General features: G+C 41.8%; 1 protein-coding gene across 1 annotated transcript in view; it reads left to right on the top strand.

Annotated features, from left to right (window-relative positions):
• LOC127625863 (tudor domain-containing protein 3-like) overlaps nucleotides 1–19281 on the top strand; it is a 636076-nt gene that overhangs the window by 609375 nt on the left and 7420 nt on the right. The window lies entirely within an intron of this gene.

Genomic DNA, 19281 nt, shown 5'->3' with positions numbered 1-19281 from the left:
AGTAATCCATAAGACTCCAGTGTTTTAATCCATGTCTTCTGATTAGATCCAGTTGGTTTTGGGTGATTACAGACCATAAAAAAACAACTCCTTTTTTACTATAAATCTTGCTATTACAGTCTCTAGGCTTGATTGTTTTTAGGCTCGATTACACTTCCTAGTGCTTGACGAGAATTTTCATTTTTGCGTGATCTATTCGTTTTGAGCATGTCAGCTCGTGTTCACATCCAAACAACTCATTTCATTTTTTACACCACCAAGTTTATGACATAAATTATTTTTTTGCTAAATAAATAATAAAATCACTAGTTAAAACATGTAGGATCTAGTTCAACATTTTTTCACGATGATCGACCCTCTTGATGCTTGAAGATCAATCCGGCCATCATTACTGTGGCGAGAGACAGAGAGATGCAGCACGTCAATGTCGTCAGACTGCAGAAGGTAACTGAAGGTATGTTGTTGTTGTGTGTAACTGACCGTTTTGAGATGTTTATCATGAAGAATGACACGCAAGAGCTGCACAGGCTCCCCATACAGCCTTTAGACAACACTTTAGAGCTAAATTAGTACAGGTAGGGTTGCCAAACGTTTGTCACACAAACTATAATTTAATTATGTCCTCTGTATGTGCCAAGAGGAAAGAAATGTTGCTTATAGGCTGCATTTAGGAGACTTAAGAGTTGTGAATTATTGTAACCACTGTGAATATTCAGTGTATAGCCGTGACCAAAAGTATTGGCAGTGACATACATTTTGTGTTTTGCAAAGTTTGCTGCTTCAGTATTTATAGATGATTTTTTCACATGTTTCTATGGTATACTGGAAAACAATGATAAGCATTTCATAAGTTTTAAAGGCTTTTATTGGCAAAAACATTCAATATATGCAAAGAGTCAATATTTACAGTGTTTACCCTTGTTCATCATAACCTCTGCAATTCGCTCTGGCATGCTGGATATCAGCTTCTGGGCCAAATCCTGACTGATGGCGATCCATTCTTGCCTTATTAGTGCTCGCAGTTGATCACAATTTGTGAGCTTCTGCTTGTCCACTCGCCTTTTGAGGATTGACCACAAGATCCGGGGAGATGCCTGGCCATGGATCCAAAATGTCCATGTAATGATCTCAGAGCCACTTCATTATCACTCTTGCCTTGTGACATCATGCTGGACAATGCACGGATCATCACCAAATTGCTCCTGGATCGTTGGGAGAAGTTGTTCTTGCAGGATGTTTTGATACCATTCTTTATTCATGGACGTGTTTTTAGGCAGGATTGTGAGCGAGCCTACTCCCTGTGATGAAAAGCAACCCCACACATGGATGGTCTCAGGATGCTTCACTGTTGGCACGACACGGGACTCATGGTAGCATTCACCTTTTCTTCTCCAGACTATCGATTTTCCAGATGTCCCAAACAGTCGGAAGGGGGCTTCATCAGAGGACTTTGCACCAGTCCTCTGCTGTCCAATCCTTGTACTTCCTGCAGAATTTCAGTCTGTCCTTGATGTTTCTCTTGGAGAGAAGTGGCTTCTTTTCTGCCCTTCTTGACATCAGGCCATTGTCCAAAAGTCTTCACCTCACTCTGCGTTAGTGTGACCAGACGTCCAGAAAAATTCGGGACAGTCCCAAAATCCAAGCAGTTGTCCCGAATACCGAATCCTGCCCTAATTGTCCCGAAAATTAGAACAAAGTCTCAAGAGCAGACTCTCGAGTAGTTATAGTGTGATAGAATATTAAAAATTGCTCATTGCCGTCCTGCAGCCAGCTCCTGTCGGCTGCTCATTGCAACCATAGACAGTAAAAGAACGTAGAGAGCTGCAGTAGGCTACGTAGACTACGTAGGCGGCAAGGCGCGAATTTCATGCTCAAAAAAGTCACAAGGAGTGATTTGATGGGATGTTGCTGAAGTTAAAGCGCAGTGTTTGTTTTATTTGTTTCATGATGACACTTGAGTTCAATGGTTTTTTTTATTTGTATTTCCGTGTTTACATGACAGACAGTCATTTCATTCAGAATTTCTCAATAAATAATTTTGCCCAGATTTTTGAAATTCATTAACCCCCCCACCCCCCCCGTTTTCGTCCGTCCCGAATTTTACCAATTCTGATCTGGTCACCCTACTGATGCCCTCACACCAACCTGCGGCCAATATTGAGCTCTGCACTGGTGGTGACACAATTCTGTAGCGGACTCCTCAGGAGGAGACGGTCCTGGTGCTTACTGGACACTCTGGGGCGTCCTGAAGCGTTCTTCACTGCAGTTGCACCTCTCTCCTTGAAGTTCTTGTTGATCCGGTAAATGGTTCTTTCAGGTGCAATATTCTTTGCAGCAATTTCCTTTCATGTGAGGCCGTTTTGATGCAAAGCGATGATGGTTGCACATCTTTCTTTAGACGTAACCATTGCTAAACTAGAACACAATTGGAAGCAATTCTTCCCTCCTTTTATAGCATCAGTATGCTCTTATAATCCAATCAGAATGATCGAGTGATTTCACCTGACTAGTACTCGTTCACACTTTCCCAGGTGCTGCTGATATGATTAGTGAAATGATGTTTGTTGGTCATTTTGTGCCAGGACCAAAAAACCGTGAAATTTTGGTTTTTGTGATAAAGTAAATTTTTTTGTCAATTAAGCTTTTTGCAATTATTTAAAATGCATCTGATCACTCTGCACAATAATATAGAAACGATGTGAATCAACACCACAACAACTGAAGTAGATAACTTTGCAAAACACAAAATGTATGTCACTGCCAACACTTTTGGCCATGGCTGTACATATATACATAAGATCTCTGACTTTAGATTGCACTTACATAAAAGACAACACTTTAGAAATGCAACTACACTGAATTACGCTGATATAATTATGGTATTCCTGTACCAGAGCACTTGGTGATATTTAAAGTGGAATATGTAATGACAAACTTGAAATAAACCTCCAAAGGTGGGCAGGAGTATTAGTACTTTATTTTGAAGGGTTGTAGCTTTAGTGGACAGTTTAGTTCTAGCGGACAGAATTGTCTCTCTGAAAACAAAACCAAATATGGTTTGTGAATCTGAATGCAGTGATGTGGATTATGTTTCAGGCCTAGCGTCTTAAATCTGTCAGAGGTGCAAAAAAATTATTTCAATGTCATGAGAGCATATTTAAACAAATAAATGAGTGTAGAACATGAATCAAAAACAATGAAATCTTCGCTTCGTGTCAGTTGATGCTGCTAATATGTCTCTGTAGCTCAATACAGTCAGAGGCGACAGTGTTCTGCAAAATGCACATAAATGTTTCATCCCTTGCACTTGAGAGTTTGCTGAAGGGAATTTCTGGAATGTTCCACTTCAGTAATCAAAATATGTTGATATTTTCGCCCTCTTTATTCAGGATAAACTAATGCTGATGTTTCAGTTGTTTACGGTGTTGCCTGATTCACCCCAAAATATTAGTTTTTTTTCATAATTTACAACCTCATGTCATTCCAAACCCATATGAATGTATTTCTACAACGAAACGCCATTCATTTTCTCTATAGACGGATTGATAATTAATGATACATTTTACCATTTAACCTTTAAAGACAGAATTTCTGTGGGCTCAGAGGAGTTAATCAATGGTAAATGCTTCTGTTGAAGCCATCAGGCCACATCATTTTTATTTTTACATTTAAAAAAAAAAATGTTATCCCTTTTTTCTCCCAATTTGGAATGCCCAGTTCCCACTACTTAATAGGTCCTCATGGTGGCGCAGTTACTCGCCTCAATCCTGGTGGCGGAGGACAAGTCTCAGTTGCCTCCACTTCTGAGACCGTCAATCCGCGCATCTGATCACGTGACTCGTTGTGCATGACACCGCGGAGACTCACAGCATGTGGAGGCTCATGCTACTCTCCACGATCCACACACAACTCACCACACGCCCCATTGAGAGAACCACTAATCACCACCACGAGGAGGTTACCCCATGTGACTCTACCGTCCCTAGCAACTGGGCCAATTTGGTTGGACCTGGCTGGAGTCACTCAGCACACCCTGGATTCGAACTTGCGACTCCAGGTGTGGTAGTCTGCGTCACTCGCTGAGCTGCCTAGGACTCCATGCCGCATTACTTCAACTGCATTCTTAAAAAAAAATTATGTGAGGAATTTCTGGGGAAGAAAGGGATCCTGGAGGGAAACGATCCATCAGTTAGAGAGTCGTGGTAAACTAAGTGTGCCAAAAGAGCTCTGCAGCTCCGCCCACTCCCATAATGCACTGTGAATGACGCATTCTTCCTACACTCTCAAACTACTTATATTTTTGCATATATCTCAATTAGAGCTATGAATCGACTAACCTTAAAATGTCTTACTAATTAACCACACCGTTTTCTGCAATTAATCGTGATTATTCATGTTAAATAATACATTAAAACAAACATTAAAATATATGTATAAGTATAATTACTTTAGATTTTGTCTCGAAAAACTTGTTAGGAATTGTAACAAGAAATTGGTAAGTCATCATTTATTTTACTTATTTAAATATTATTTAAAGGTGGGGTATGTGATTTTCTTTTTTGACCATTTTTTCAAAATAACTTGAAATCCTATTCCTAACCCACTTACTGGCTGTAAATTAGAAGCACTGAAATGAAAATTAAGCAATTTAATCATCTGTGGAACGGGCAGGACTCGAAAAACTCCAGCCAATCATTTTCAAGACCATCTAGAATCATTGGACAGAAAATGTGTCAATCAAACGGTCGTACCATGCCCCCCCCCCCACCACCCTGGCGCGCGTGTCCCGTTCGTGCGCATACTCAAAGCTTGTGACCCAGTAACAGGAAGCGATTGTATTTATGTATGGAGAATAGAGCTTTTATAGTGCTAGTGGGGTTGTTCCACATTTCTATGAATCCTGTTTTGAATAGAAGACCGCTGTACAGACGCCAGGGCTGGCGATGTTCTTTTTTTTTTTTACAGTTATGAGAAAATCAGCTCTACACCTTTCAAGAGTGGTATGCGACCCCCTCCTCCTGCTGTGTCAACAATTTGCTCTGAAAAATTGTCTGACAGGTGAATGCACTGTTTGACTAGTGAGTCTAGAACACTGCTAGAACACTGCGCATCTGAGTTTTCGCTCGTGCATGATTGCGCGTCCATGTTTTTCGAATGGGTGGAGTCAGGGCCAGCGTTGGAGGAGGAATCTGCCGGCCGTTTTGCAAATCACATACCCCACCTTTAAATATTAGACACATTTTACAGGTATAAATCTTTGTGTTATGATGTGGTGTGGAAACAGGGGAAGGCAGACAGGCGATTAGGATCCAGTTGCGGTTTTATTGCAAATAACTAAATAAATAAACACAAAGCAAAGTCCACGATGGGAAAACTTAACTAAAACACAAAAGAACACACAGCAGGGAAAACATCCACGAAGAGAAGGGAGACCTCGAACGAACACAGGTTCCCAAGGAACAAGAGCAGCGAACATGCAGCGATGACATTCTCGTTCACATACAATCAACAAAAGACAGGGACTAAACCAAAAACCAGGATATATATACATGAACATAGAACTAAGGGGCCAATGAACAAACAGAACACCAAACAAGATAACGAGGGAAGAAACAGAGGCAAGTGGCATGTTAACGAGGGACAGGTGAAAGCAATGACGGAAAACACGAACGCTTACAAAGAGACTATGGAGTTACATAAGGGACAAAAGTGAAAACTAAGGAATGCAAAAAAAGTGACGAAAATGGTAAACAAGAGGGAACAGTGAAACAAGACAGGGTAACCGTTACACTTTGATTTAAAAGTTGGGCAACTTTTGCCGTTTTACAGTGGACTTTTTAATAATAGGATCAAATGGGCTGATATTCATATCAAGCTTTACTGACAAAGACACTTAAGTGTACATTGCCAATGCATTATTAAACACTATACATACAGATATCAAAGAAATTGAATGCTGACGTTTAAAATATCAAAACTGTTATTTTCTCTTGCTGTCGTTCAGTCTCTATCGTGCTCTCGCTGGGTCTTTTTGCATGGTTCCGTTTTTGACATTGGTTCAGGCGAGCGTGAGAGAGCATTTTCGGGTGAAGCGAAGAGATACGGCAGATTTCCGGCCTGTATCTCTCCCACACCTGGCTCATTGCTTGCGGGTGAAGTCTTCTTTCTCCATACAGTAAATCCGCTCCTGTGTTACCCATAATGAATAAGCATGTACTGCTCAACACAATCAGTTTCTGTGCTGGGATGTGCAGTCGAGTCGAGCGTGTACCTCCTGAAAATATACAGTATATATGCCATTCATTCAACTTGTTAAACAGTCAACTATTAAACATGTTACATTTTCCAATCCTAATCTGCATATTTTGCATGTATTCTATACTTACAATAAACCATTTAAAATTAATTGTTTTATACATTTGCACCATTTTTCATTCGATTTACATCTTTTGCAATGCTTCATGGGACTGTACTTCATTACCCCATTAAAAACGTTAAGTACACAGTCTTGAACCTTTTGTCTTTTTGACAGATTTTCAAATGCTTGTAATGTTGTGCTTCACCAAGTAGCTTGTTGGTTTGGTTCATACCTGAAAACCTTTTTCGAAGGATTTTATAAAATTCCAATGGAAGAAATTATTAGAAAAAATACTTCCGGAACCAAAATGGCTGAAAAATGGACGGGAACTGTTGCGCTGTATAATGCACAAGTTGTACGAACTACTTTTATTGAGCTTGACAATATTTTGTTTCAATATGATGAACCAAATGACTGTTCAAACACAGATTTAATGTATCCAACAAAAAAAAGTCCAATATAAACTCAAGAGTACCTCTGCCACAGAGTCAATCTCTCTTCTCCCACTCACAGTGGAAAATGGCTTGTCATCTTGTCGTTTTAAACAAACACAGCCCTCTTGGGCCCCTCAAGAATCTGCAAAAGCATTTGTCACTTGAAATGTAGGCCTTGATGGTAGAAGCAATTTTGACATCCCACCCCATAAACACATGTTTTCCCACCGAATACAAATCAGTTCCATCTTTTTTCGTGATGTCATGAGGGAAATATACGACTCTTGGGTTTTAAATAAGTAGGGGCAGTTGGGAATATTTCCTTAGTACACAAACAAATCATTACATTTCGCTAGCAACTCTCTTTGAACATGGATTCAAACGAAAACAAGATATTGCCTTTTGGGTTGAGTTGATACTAACATCTCTGCCTACAATTAACAAATATTGCACAACAAAGACGAGCTGTTTGTGTCTTCTTTGCACATTGTCTGTCAATATCAGGTGCATTTCAAGAGACCTGCCAGGCCTGTAGCTCGCCGCATTATCTCATGCCAGAGTATAAATACAGAATTCATTGGGAATGACAGCGGATATATATATAAAGGAACACAAAAGATGGACTTGGCATACCGTTTAATCCCATAGGAGAGGGTTTCAAATTCTATTCAAGTCTTGTCACTTTACTGTTGGGATACTAGCAAACCAAGCAGGTGGATATCCTGTAGAGGCAAAACCAGGGGCCCCTCATTGTCATCACCGCTGGAGGGGCCCCACTGCAAGTCCATATGCCATCTCTTCATGTTAAAAGACATGCGACATGCTTGAAGTGTGCTATTACCTTTCTAAGCAATCAGACTTGAAAAAAAATTAAGTGGCAACTCACGATTGTCAGTTTGCCAACGCCAAGGCAACTTAGTTGTTTCTTGGCAGCTGGACAAGTTTGCAAATATTTGGGTGAAGTTCATAAAAATGTTCACCTCAATTTGGAATGCCCAATTCCCAATGCGCTCCGAGTCCTCATGGTGGCGTAGCGACTTGCCTCAATCCGGGTGGCGGAGGACGAATTTCAGTTCGTCCGCGTCTGATACCTTCAATCTACGCATCTTATCATGTGGCTTGTTGAGCGCGTTACCACGGAGATGTAGCGCAAGTGGAGGCCCATGCTATTCTCCGCGGCATCCACGCACAACTCACCACGCGCCCCACCGAGAGCGAGAACCACATTATAGTGACCACGAGGAGGTTACCCCATGTGACTCTACCCTCCTTAGCAACCAGGCCAATTTGGTTGCTAAGGAGACTTGGCTGGAGTCGCTCAGCACACCCTGGATTCAAATTGGTGACTCTAGGAGTGGTAGTCAGCATCAATACTCGCTGAGCTACCCAGGCCCCCACAATGTGTGTATCTTTATGATTTTATGATAATGATGGTTCATGCCTTTTTCATCAGGGAGGTAGATTTAACATAGTAATATATTACTCATATAAAATGTTGTAAGTAAATGTCCTTCATAGCTAGTCTGGGAACTTTTGTGTGTTTGTGTTGTGGCAGACACAACATGGTAAACCTATCACCTTTTTCTCTCTCCTTTCTTTATGCGACATGTGACGGGTCTTTCATGAGCTATTGCAGAGGAAAAACCAGGAGGAAAAAACAAGTCCTATCAACTGGAATATTTGATCCAATGGTTACCTGTGATGACATCACCAACTGACCTAATAGTAACATTCAGATCTCGCAGAACCACGGTGGAAAAGAGTGGCCAAGAACGGCACGGTTTTGCAACGAGAACTGTTTGGCCCGATGGTGAAAAAGATGGTAATCTTGCAAGAAGATATTAAGTGGTTCATTGCACGTGTCACGGCAGTTCTAAAGGTGAAATATCCACTGTGGTTATTCTCCCCAAATGTGCTATCGAGTTTTAAATCAATAAAACCGACCTCCCTACCCTAAACCTTCAACCTAAACCTAAACCTAACGGATAGTGTTAGAAAAAGCAAATGTGAGATTAAAAACACGACCAGGTCAATTTGTGGTGCTTCTATGACACTTTCGGTTCACATGTGGACTTGCATGCTCTTCAGGACTCGTACCCGCTCCTTTACATCACAAGCGCAACACTTTATCAGATGAGCTACTGTCATAAGACAGCATTGAGTGAGGAACAGGGCGAAAATAAGTGTTTGTGAGCCGATAATTTGGCGGTAATCGATAAACCGATAAAAGTTGTTGTTTTAGCGCCTCTAGTGTTTTCACCAAGAAATTGCCACGATACGTACAATGGACCACATGATTTGCAAAAATGTAGGTATAGTAACATGATTTGAAATGAGCCATTCTGTTGATGACGCTAGTGCCGCAGAAATTACGCAGATTACTTAGCATAGCACCTTGTTTTGTGGTTGGAGACGGTTATAACATCACAATTCATGAACTGAAAAACAACATGTTCCTTTCAGAAGCCTCCGTTGAGATCCGTTGTGAAGACAGAAGTGTTCTCTGTGGCGTCAGGGTTTAGGCACGCCACTTCAGCCCTTATGACTGGAGTGTTAGCCGTCCTGTCACTGCCGGCCGTCTGGACAGGAACACGACTCAAGAGGCTGATAGCGCAAGGATGAGTCACCAGACGCCATGTCTTCAGCCCCTGAAAATAACCTGTGGGGCCCTGGTTACTATAGACCAGGCTGTGATCTAAACAAGCTGTCTTACAAGAGCCTATTAGCCGAGGTTAGGCCATCCTTCTGCCTCCATTTCTTTGGAATGAGACATCTATGGCCTATGCCATGATACTTTCTGGACTTTGAATAAAATGGACCTTGTTTGGAGTCTTTTCCCAGTTCATATCGACTATAATCTTTAACAACATAAGAACTAACAATAGATTGGTTATGGTAATTTAAATATTGAGTAATACGAGCAGGATATGTTTTACAGATTGCTTGCATTGTGAATAACCTGGTGCATGGTCCTTCAAACCGATAGCCCCGCCATAAACTCGCACCATACGTTTACATGCACTATAAAAGTTTGATTTCAGTCAGACAAAAACAATTGGTCTTTTTAAAATGTCACGTCCTTCCTTCAAACATTCGATTACACATTGCACCACATACACAAAAAACCTGCTGATGCTCAATTATAACTGTGCATGTAAAATGTACTGAATGTCGTTTCTTTTCACACACAATCTAGCCCATTTAGGTACACTAGCTACTTGAGGCATCTGATCAAATCTTCTTGCTTTCATAACCAGCCGTGAGTTATATAGTGCCACCAAAATGCCCCAGATGGTTTGGTGCTGCTCCTGAGGGTCCCGGGCTGTTTCAAAGGCAGGGCTTCCATTGCGCTACAAAGCAGCCCCATCCTATCATGAATATTCATGCAGAGATGGCACTTGTTAGGAATGACGACCACCTTCCATCATTTGAATATTCATAATAAGCCCAGCTTATAAATAGGGTGAAGTCTGTGTGCACCTCATGAATATTCATAAGAAACTGCCCTAAAGGTTTAGGAGTTTTGTGCAAACATATTTCACGGTACATCTGTGGAGGACACACCTCCTCTAGTACAAATAATGAGCACGATTCTGAGAAATTCGGAGTGCTTTCCGTGGCAGATGCCGTTATATGTTGTGGGATCCACAGAGATGATTATGACCACTCATAGTAAAACACTTATTAGGGATTTATGCAACAACAGCAATTACAGAGGAGTTTCAAATCATGCATGACATAATGCTTTTAGAAGAAAAAAGCTTGCCTCATTGACCACGACCTGTTATTTCACTGGCAATTAAACAATAATAAAGACAGACTTTCGGACGAGTAGTCCCATTGTGGAACCACTACAAATAAAATCACATTCATTTGTAGCATGTTATGTTAGCTGAGCATCAATGATTATTGCTGTGGTTCAAAGGTCAATGTATTGCATGGCGTTTGTGTAGCCGCTGTGCTGGTTAGACTCATAAATCCTAGATCAAATGTCAGGCGAGAACGCTGGTGGAAATCAGGGCCTGACAAATTGGGTCAAAAAAACAAAGGATTACTCCAAAATTATTGATCCCCTGGAGCATTTGTGGTATGCCTCTGATCTTGCTATAAGCACATTCGCGCATGCTGAAATTATCATATTTGGCATGGATGACAAATTCAAGTTTGCATTGAAGGAAACCCAAAAAGAACTGTAATATCAAACAGCCTTCAAGTGAAATATTACACCATATTATTTGGAATCTAGAAGGTTCTGGATGGTTTGCTTTAGCACATAGCTGGACGAGTGACGGTATGTCTTGTAATGCATGCTCTGTAAATTTGTGTTATGACATATTTTGAATTCATGCTTATGTTAATTCATTTGGTAGACTCTTTTATCCAACTTGTAGTGCATTTAAGGATTATATTTGATCCGTTTGTGTGTTCCCTGGAAATCAAACTCATGACTTTAGCGTTGTTAGCGCCATGCTGTACCAATTGAGCTACAATAATTATTTATAGTTCACTCTTTTGATGTTGGCAAATTTGACTACAGGTAAATTACATTATTGAGCTATCTTCTGAAACTATATTCTGCATTTCTCATTTTTTTTTCTCTTGAGAAACAATTGAGATATTAAGTAGGAATGCACAAAATACAAATACAACAATTGTGTGCTGATATCCGATTATATAATTTGATGGTTCTGCTTTTTTATGCTACGTTGTTTCAAATCACCTTCAAAATACATTGAAATAAAAATTGTATTTTTTTATCAGTTGCCTCCGAATCTGAGACCATCAATCCGGCCATCTTATCACGTCGCTTGTTTAGCGCGTTACCGCGGAGACCTTGTGCGTGTGGAGGCTTCATGCTATTCTCCGCGGCATCCACGTACAGCTCACCACACGCCCCACCGAGAGCGAGAACCACATTGTTGCGACCAAAAGGAGGTTAACCCAATGTGACTTTACTCACCTTAGCAACCGGGCCAATTGGTTGCTTAGGAAGCCTGTCTGGAGTCACTCAGCACGCCCTGGATTTGAACTCGCGACTCCAGGTGTGGTAGTCAGTGTCTTTACTTGCTGAGCTACCCAGACCCCTTAGATCCACTGTTGAAAGTGGTTGTTCTTCTGGAACTGAGGCCCCAATATACTTCATATGAAGTCGAAGATTGACGAACAGGTATGACGTAATTTAGAACAAAATCTGGCCGAAAAGACTGTGTTTGTGCATTTGTTTCGGTGGTTCGTTACAGCTCGACTGGGCGACCTTTTAGGAAAACTTCTAACCGGCTGCTAAATACCTTCTTACTGCCATTGGTCGATGTCATCGGTGGGTGTGACCTGAAGCTCCACCTACTACTTTGTTTACGGTTTTCAATCAGTAGGCTATTCAACAAAAACAACAGTACAATCGTTCCTGTAGAGACCAAGAAAATGGCATGCAATTATTTTGTTTAATTAGTCTACAAAACAAATCAAATCTACTCAAATACTCTGAAGTTCCCATTCACTCATGTGCCATCTGCAGCGAAAAGCATTCACACACCTGCCCAAAGATATACCTCCATAACGATTCTTTTGTCTGAATTCTCTTTAATACACTGATCTTTGCAACAGTATCAGTGTCATCATAAATTACAATAATAGAGTGTAATCGGTGCATATTATGACCACGTGTAGCATGTTAGCGCAATAGTGTCATGAATTCAGAATGTAAATAAGACAAATGAAACATTCTCTACTGCATATATATTACTTTAAATCATCAAAGAGTGGTTAAAACAACTTTGTTTACTGACCTCATGTGAATTCTACTCATAGAATGAGGCATGAAGTCATTGATAACACATTTTAATGTCACATTAGTGAAGGGTTTACTGAGCGTCCTCATATTTAAATTTACTTCTAAACGCCTCCCACAGCGGTGTGTCTGAATGTCCTCAAACAGTATACAATAGAAGATGTGTGTGTGAGAAACAGATCAATATTTCAGTCTATAAATTCTCCTCCCAGCCCAGTAGGTGGCGATATGCATGAAGAATGCATATTGCCAAAAAACTAAAAAAGAAAAATGTGAAAGTGAAAGTGGAGATTTATAGTAAAAATGGACTTAAATATTGATGTGTTTCTCACTCACACCTATCAGATCACTTATGAACACATGGATTAGACCACTGGAGTCTTATGGATTACTTTTATGCCGCCTTTATGTGCTTTTTAGAGCTTTGAATATCTGGCCACCATTCACTTGAATTGTATGGTCCTACACGGCTGCAATATTCTTCTAACACAGTCATGTTCATTTAAGAACTTCGTAAGAAAGTCACAAAAGAGTATGGAACCACACAGAAACATACAGTGTGACCAGTGTAGTCCGATTCCCGAACGAATGACTCTTCTATAGGGTTGGAGTTATGTTTTAATATGGCACCCCGATTCATAGCATTCATGGTTTTTGCACCTCTGCATCCAAGCAATCACGAGGGAGATTTTTCTTTTAATATTCAAATTCCACATATGTGCTTGGATGTAGATTCATGTTTTCATCTTAGTTAAACATCCATTTCTTTGCATTCTGCACTCTTTCTGGAGCACCTGTGACAATTTTGGAGAACTGCTCTTGGCTATCATTTATTTTCTTTTGAAATTAGAACTGTTGAAGTCTCAGCATGAACTACATCCTTTACAATAATTATTTTAAACTTATTCTGATTTGTTATATCTGCACTGTATACATGTTAAATGATCTCATCATTTGGCAACAGACAGTGAATGCAATACGAATTGCATCTCTTATTCCCAAATAACTCTTCCTCAAAATACTAAAAGGATATAAGGACGGTTGGAGCCGTAAACCGTCCTTATAGTTCCCATCCTTAGCTTTCCTTTCTTAAAGGATCCTATGCACTCGATCATTGCACACTCTTGAGTTTTGTATTCTTGGGCAGCTATGCCTCAATGTTCTCCTCATGTTTTTTCTAGGTCAGTCCCACATAACTTCAGCCACCAGTCAGGCCAACTATTCTGAGGTCAAGACTACACCACATACTAATCTACCAGTGTAAGTGACTTCATCGCTCAAGAAGGCCGTGGCGTAAAACAGGTCGACCATCTTTCATTAAGAGGGTTTAAGTAAAATGCTGTCGGGAATGCGAAACACTCTTAGCCTCTTAAAGGGATTTGCGAATTACTGGCTAAACGTTTGCTTTTCCAAAAGGCACGTTCCAAAGCTAAACCTCTTCTTAGGAAATGCATGTTCACGAATCACCAAAAGGGTCATTCTGAGAAATCAATCGTGAGCTCTGGCTTTGATTATGAGTGACACAATGACGGCGATTGATCGCTAAAGAGAACAACATGTCTTGATTTACACGGCTAATGAAGGGTTGCTTCTGAGAAAAAAACGAATGAAAACAAGTCTTTGATTGGCAGTCATTCTTTAGCATTCGCTCAGTTGTGTTTGTCCAACAGAATTTCACATTAATTGGTTTCTGGCTGGCAGTGTTAATAGACGGTGAACTTTATCGCCTTGGGCATCACATCCTTCCAACTACTGGCCTAATTTCTTCCTATGTCTCATATTTATTTGGATAACTAATTATTCACCTAATGAATAATGGCCTAGAACGGTGGAGCCAAAATCCCACTGTAATCAGTTCAATGGAAAGGAGGAGGCGAGAACCGGCTTGACAATATAAATTATATTTTAATGATAAACTGAAACAAAAGTCACAAACACACACATGACAGACATGTCCGTAAATGATCTCCCTCTCCCGCACAATCCTCCACAGTCGGCCTTTATCCCTCTCGGAGGCTTGATTAGCCTGATAAGGGACCGGGTGTGTAGAACACCGACCCGGCCCCCGCCCTCCGCCCTGCCACATTCCTCCCTCGTTCACTCAGGCTGGGGAGCCCCCGGCATGACGTACACCCCCCCCTTTCCCTGGGGGAGGGCGTGCCCAAAGCCCCAACTGCCGGCAGGTCATCCCCGTCCACCTGGATGAGGGAGGGGACAAGGGGAGGGAAACAGAAATAAAAATGGGGGGTACTCCCTGTAACAGTGTAGTACCCCCCAAAAACACTGTAAAATTTAAACGAGAGGGAAAAGGCCAATGCGGAGCGCCAGTGAGAGAGAGAGATGAGAGAGATGGAAAAAAAAAAAAAACACTTACTTGCCGGTTCTCCGATACGCCGTAGCTTGTTCCTCGGCCACTCCTCCACCCTCTAACGGATGACAGCCGCGCCTCTCTGGGCAGATCGGAGGCAGTCCTCCAGCCCCTGGCGGACGGAACGCTCCGCCGCGTTCTTGGGGAACAGAAGGGGTCTCCCCCGCCCCTGGCAGTGGTTCTCCCTCTCCAGGCGGTCGGCAGCGAGCCCCTCCCCGCTCGCGGTCGGTGGTTTGTTACCCCGTGGCATTTCAGTGGCTGGTAGGGGACTCCTCTGTCCCTGGCAGCGGCCCTGACCGCTCCAGGCGGTCGGTTAGGAGCCCCTTCTCCCCTCGCGGTCGACAGCAGGCCTCTGCTTCCAGGACCTTGTAATTGCACGGGAGGAATAAAAGCATCCTGCATCCTCCAGCACGCATGGCACAGATTCAACAATGTGCCTATTAACGACGTTGTTGTTTGTAATCTAATTTCATTGACGCTACATTTCCGGACTTGTAGCACTTGCAAATTAACTCACAGCTACTGCAACATAAACATATATTGGCAAACGAGTCACCGGACTAGTCATCTGGCAACTCTTTTTGTTCCAGGACCATATTTGTAAATGAAACGATACGATACCTAAATACTGGATCACTACGTGAGGGTTTCATTACTAGCATGTATCTTGTAGGAATGAGTTCGCTGCCAAAATTGTGAAGGCTTTGGTTGTCCTCAATGTGTTTGTCAATGTTTAAGGAAGACACAAAGCTGTGGATTGGGTTTTGACACTTGTTGATGGACACAATCAAGAGATGCTCCGAGGGGCCTCTAGAGGCCCCCTTGCTGAGTTCAGACAGAGTGCACAGTGTTTGTGTACTTATTTTGTAGGCACTAACACAGTGGACCAGTGTCTCTCGCAGCAGCTGTCTTCATCCTTGAGCGGTCCGAGAGGCTTAACGCTGTCCATCAGGCCTTAATGTCCAGCACAGCAGGCAGGACGTGGCCATTCAGACCGCGAACCGACCAACCAATCCATCCGTCTTTGCCAATGTTGTCTGAATAAAAGCATGCGCAATTATCAGGGTGGACGACTGCCAAAAAGCAAGCTTTTAACGCAAACAAAATGACTTTATTATTAAAGTGATAAGAATGAATTATCGGTTATCATTTCATTTATCAAAGTTGTTGAGTATAAGTATAGAAACAATATAGTGCAGGGAGAGCGACTCAATTGCGTGATGCATCATTGGAGTGGGCGGAGCTGCAGAGCTCTTTATCCGCACTTTGTTTGCCACGACTCTCTGATTGGTGGATTGATTCTCTAAAGGATCATGGGTAGTGTAGTTCTTAACCAGGAAATTCCACTATTAAACCTGATTTAAAATTGAATTGAAATAACACATACAGATGTCTTCAACAGAAGCATATACCATCGATTAACAACCTCAGAGTTTACGGTAGGTCTGTATTTCAAGGTTTACAAGTTAGCGTTAAAAAGAAATTAGCCTATGAAGAAAATGTTCAAGGAACGAAAACCTTTTTATAGAACATTTTCAATTGTTCTGGAGTGAAAACTTTAATTTTTTAAATGCTGGCAGTATTGGGTAACACTACTTTTAAAAGTAACTTGTTAGAATATTGCTTTAATGCATTACATTACTTTTGCATTATTTCTTTCTCACAGACACTTTCTTTTCTGCTATGTTATTCATTATGTACAAATAATCCATGCATTGCAAACAAGAGACATTACAATCATGCTAGCAACTCTACAACACGCACGTCAAAACAACATAGTAAACAAACAGATGTTTAGAAAGAAGGTCTTCACATGATATTTATAATAAAGAATCAATAACATGAATATGCATGATTTGTTTTTCCATCAACATGGCCGACAACATGAATAATGAAGAATAACTGCTGTGTTCCCTAAAGCAGTAAAGTCCAACACTTGAACCTGCATCATATATGCCATCATGTGCTTTGCCCATCGACCCTGCATCATATATGCCATCATGTGCTGTGCCCATCGACCCTGCATCATATATGCCATCATGTGCTGTGCCCATCGACCCTGCATCATATATGCCATCATGTGCTGTGCCCATCGACCCTGCATCATATATGCCATCATGTGCTGTGCCCATCGACCCTGCATCATACATGCCATCATGTGCTGTGCCCATCGACCCTGCATCATACATGCCATCATGTGCTGTGCCCATCGACCCTGCATCATATATGCCATCATGTGCTGTGCCCATCAACCCTGCATCATATATGCCATCATGTGCTGTGCCCATCGATTCTGCATCATACATGCCATCATGTGCTGTCCCCATCGACCCCACATCATACATGCCATCATGTGCTGTGCCCATCGACCCCGCATCATACATGCCATCATGTGCTGTGCCCATCGACCCTGCATCATATATGCCATCATGTGCTGTGCCCATCAACCCTGTATCATATATGCCATAAATTGCTGTGCCCATCGATTCTGCATCATACATGCCATCATGTGCTGTGCCCATCGACCCCGCATCATACATGCCATCATGTGCTGTGCCCATCGACCCCGCATCATACATGCCATCATGTGCTGTGCCCATCGACCCCACATCATACATGCCATCATGTGCTGTCCCCATCGACCCTGCATCATACATGCCATCATGTGCTGTGCCCATCGACCCTGCATCATACATGCCATCATGTGCTGTGCCCATCGACCCTGCATCATACATGCCATCATGTGCTGTGCCCATCGACCCTGCATCATACATGCCATCATGTGCTGTGCCCATCGACCCTGCATCATACATGCCATCATGTGCTGTGCCCATCGACCCTGCATCATATATGCCATCAATTGCTGTCTCCATCGACACTGCATCATATATGCCATCATGTGCTTTGCCCATCGACCCTGCATCATATATGCCATCATGTGCTGTGCCCATCGACCCTGCAACATATATGCCATCATGTGCTGTGCCCATCGACCCTGCATCATATATGCCATCATGTGCTGTGCCCATCGACCATGCATCATATATGCCATCATGTGCTGTGCCCATCGACCCTGCATCATATATGCCATCATGTGCTGTGCCTATCGACCCTGCATCATATATGCCATCAATTGCTGTGTCCATCGACACTGCATCATATATGCCATCATGTGCTTTGCCCATCGACCCTGCATTATATATGCCATCATGTGCTGTGCCCATCGACCCTGCAACATATATGCCATCAATTGCTGTGCCTATCGACCCTGCATCATATATGCCATCATGTGCTGTGCCCATCGACCCTGCATCATATATGCCATCATGTGCTGTGCCCATCGACCCTGCATCATATATGCCATCATGTGCGGTCCCCATCGACCCTGCATCATATATGCCATCATGTGCTGTGCCCATCGACAATGCCAGGGCCAGCTTAAGATGTTCTTCAGAAGTCAGGATAAAAGTCAGTGGGGAATCCCAGCACAACATGTTCCATGAATAAGTCTGATGAATAAATTAATATTTTTCACTAAAGTCATCTCAGTGCACGCTTGTTTTGAGCTGACTGACGGTGTGTACAAACGCCACAACTTCAAACGCCATGTTGATGCAACTTGAATGGAATAGTTTTTAATGCTACCAATATCTTTCCATTGTTTCAATAGACAACTCTGTTGTTGGGGCCATGTTTCCTTTCAATTAGCCAAGTTCAACAGCTCGTTAATGTCTGTAAACACTCTCTTTTAACTGCAGACTAATTTGCTTTTTTAGACTTGTGCCAGTATTTGTTTTAGAAATGCAAATTACTAGGGGATTCCATAATTTTTTCCTCAACATTGAGTGATTCCATAATATTCTCCTCTACTTGATCGGGAAATAAATATGCCATTAATTAAAATCATGTAGTTTAATTAGTTTTAGGGAAGTTTCACAAAGAAAACATAAAAAGTGAGTTAGATTTATGCTGTTAAATAAGGCGAAAACGAGTCAACAGTTAGAGAAAAAAGATCTTATGAGTGTCAAGGCCCAGATCATAACCATCATCAACACTGTGTACTGGTGACTATAGTGAGTGCTGTGCTCGTGGAAGCAGCAGCGGGTGGCAGTGCAGCAATCTGATCCGTTTGGAAAGACACAGTTACATTAGGAAGTCTTGATTCCGTTTAAAGTTTTTCTCTCCACAAATTCAATTCAAACTGAACTAGCAACAATGTACAGTTGTTGCCAAAAATATTGGTATTTTTTTTACCCTTGGTAAATATGTGCAAAGAAGTCTGTGAAAAAAAATCTGCATTGTTTATCCTTGTGATCTTTCAATAATCTGTCCA

The sequence above is a fragment of the Xyrauchen texanus genome, chromosome 32 (genome assembly GCF_025860055.1).
Source record: "Xyrauchen texanus isolate HMW12.3.18 chromosome 32, RBS_HiC_50CHRs, whole genome shotgun sequence".
Classification (NCBI taxonomy): domain Eukaryota; kingdom Metazoa; phylum Chordata; class Actinopteri; order Cypriniformes; family Catostomidae; genus Xyrauchen; species Xyrauchen texanus.
The sequence above is the reverse complement of the archived record's forward strand: the minus strand, read 5'-3'. Positions and strand labels throughout refer to the sequence as shown.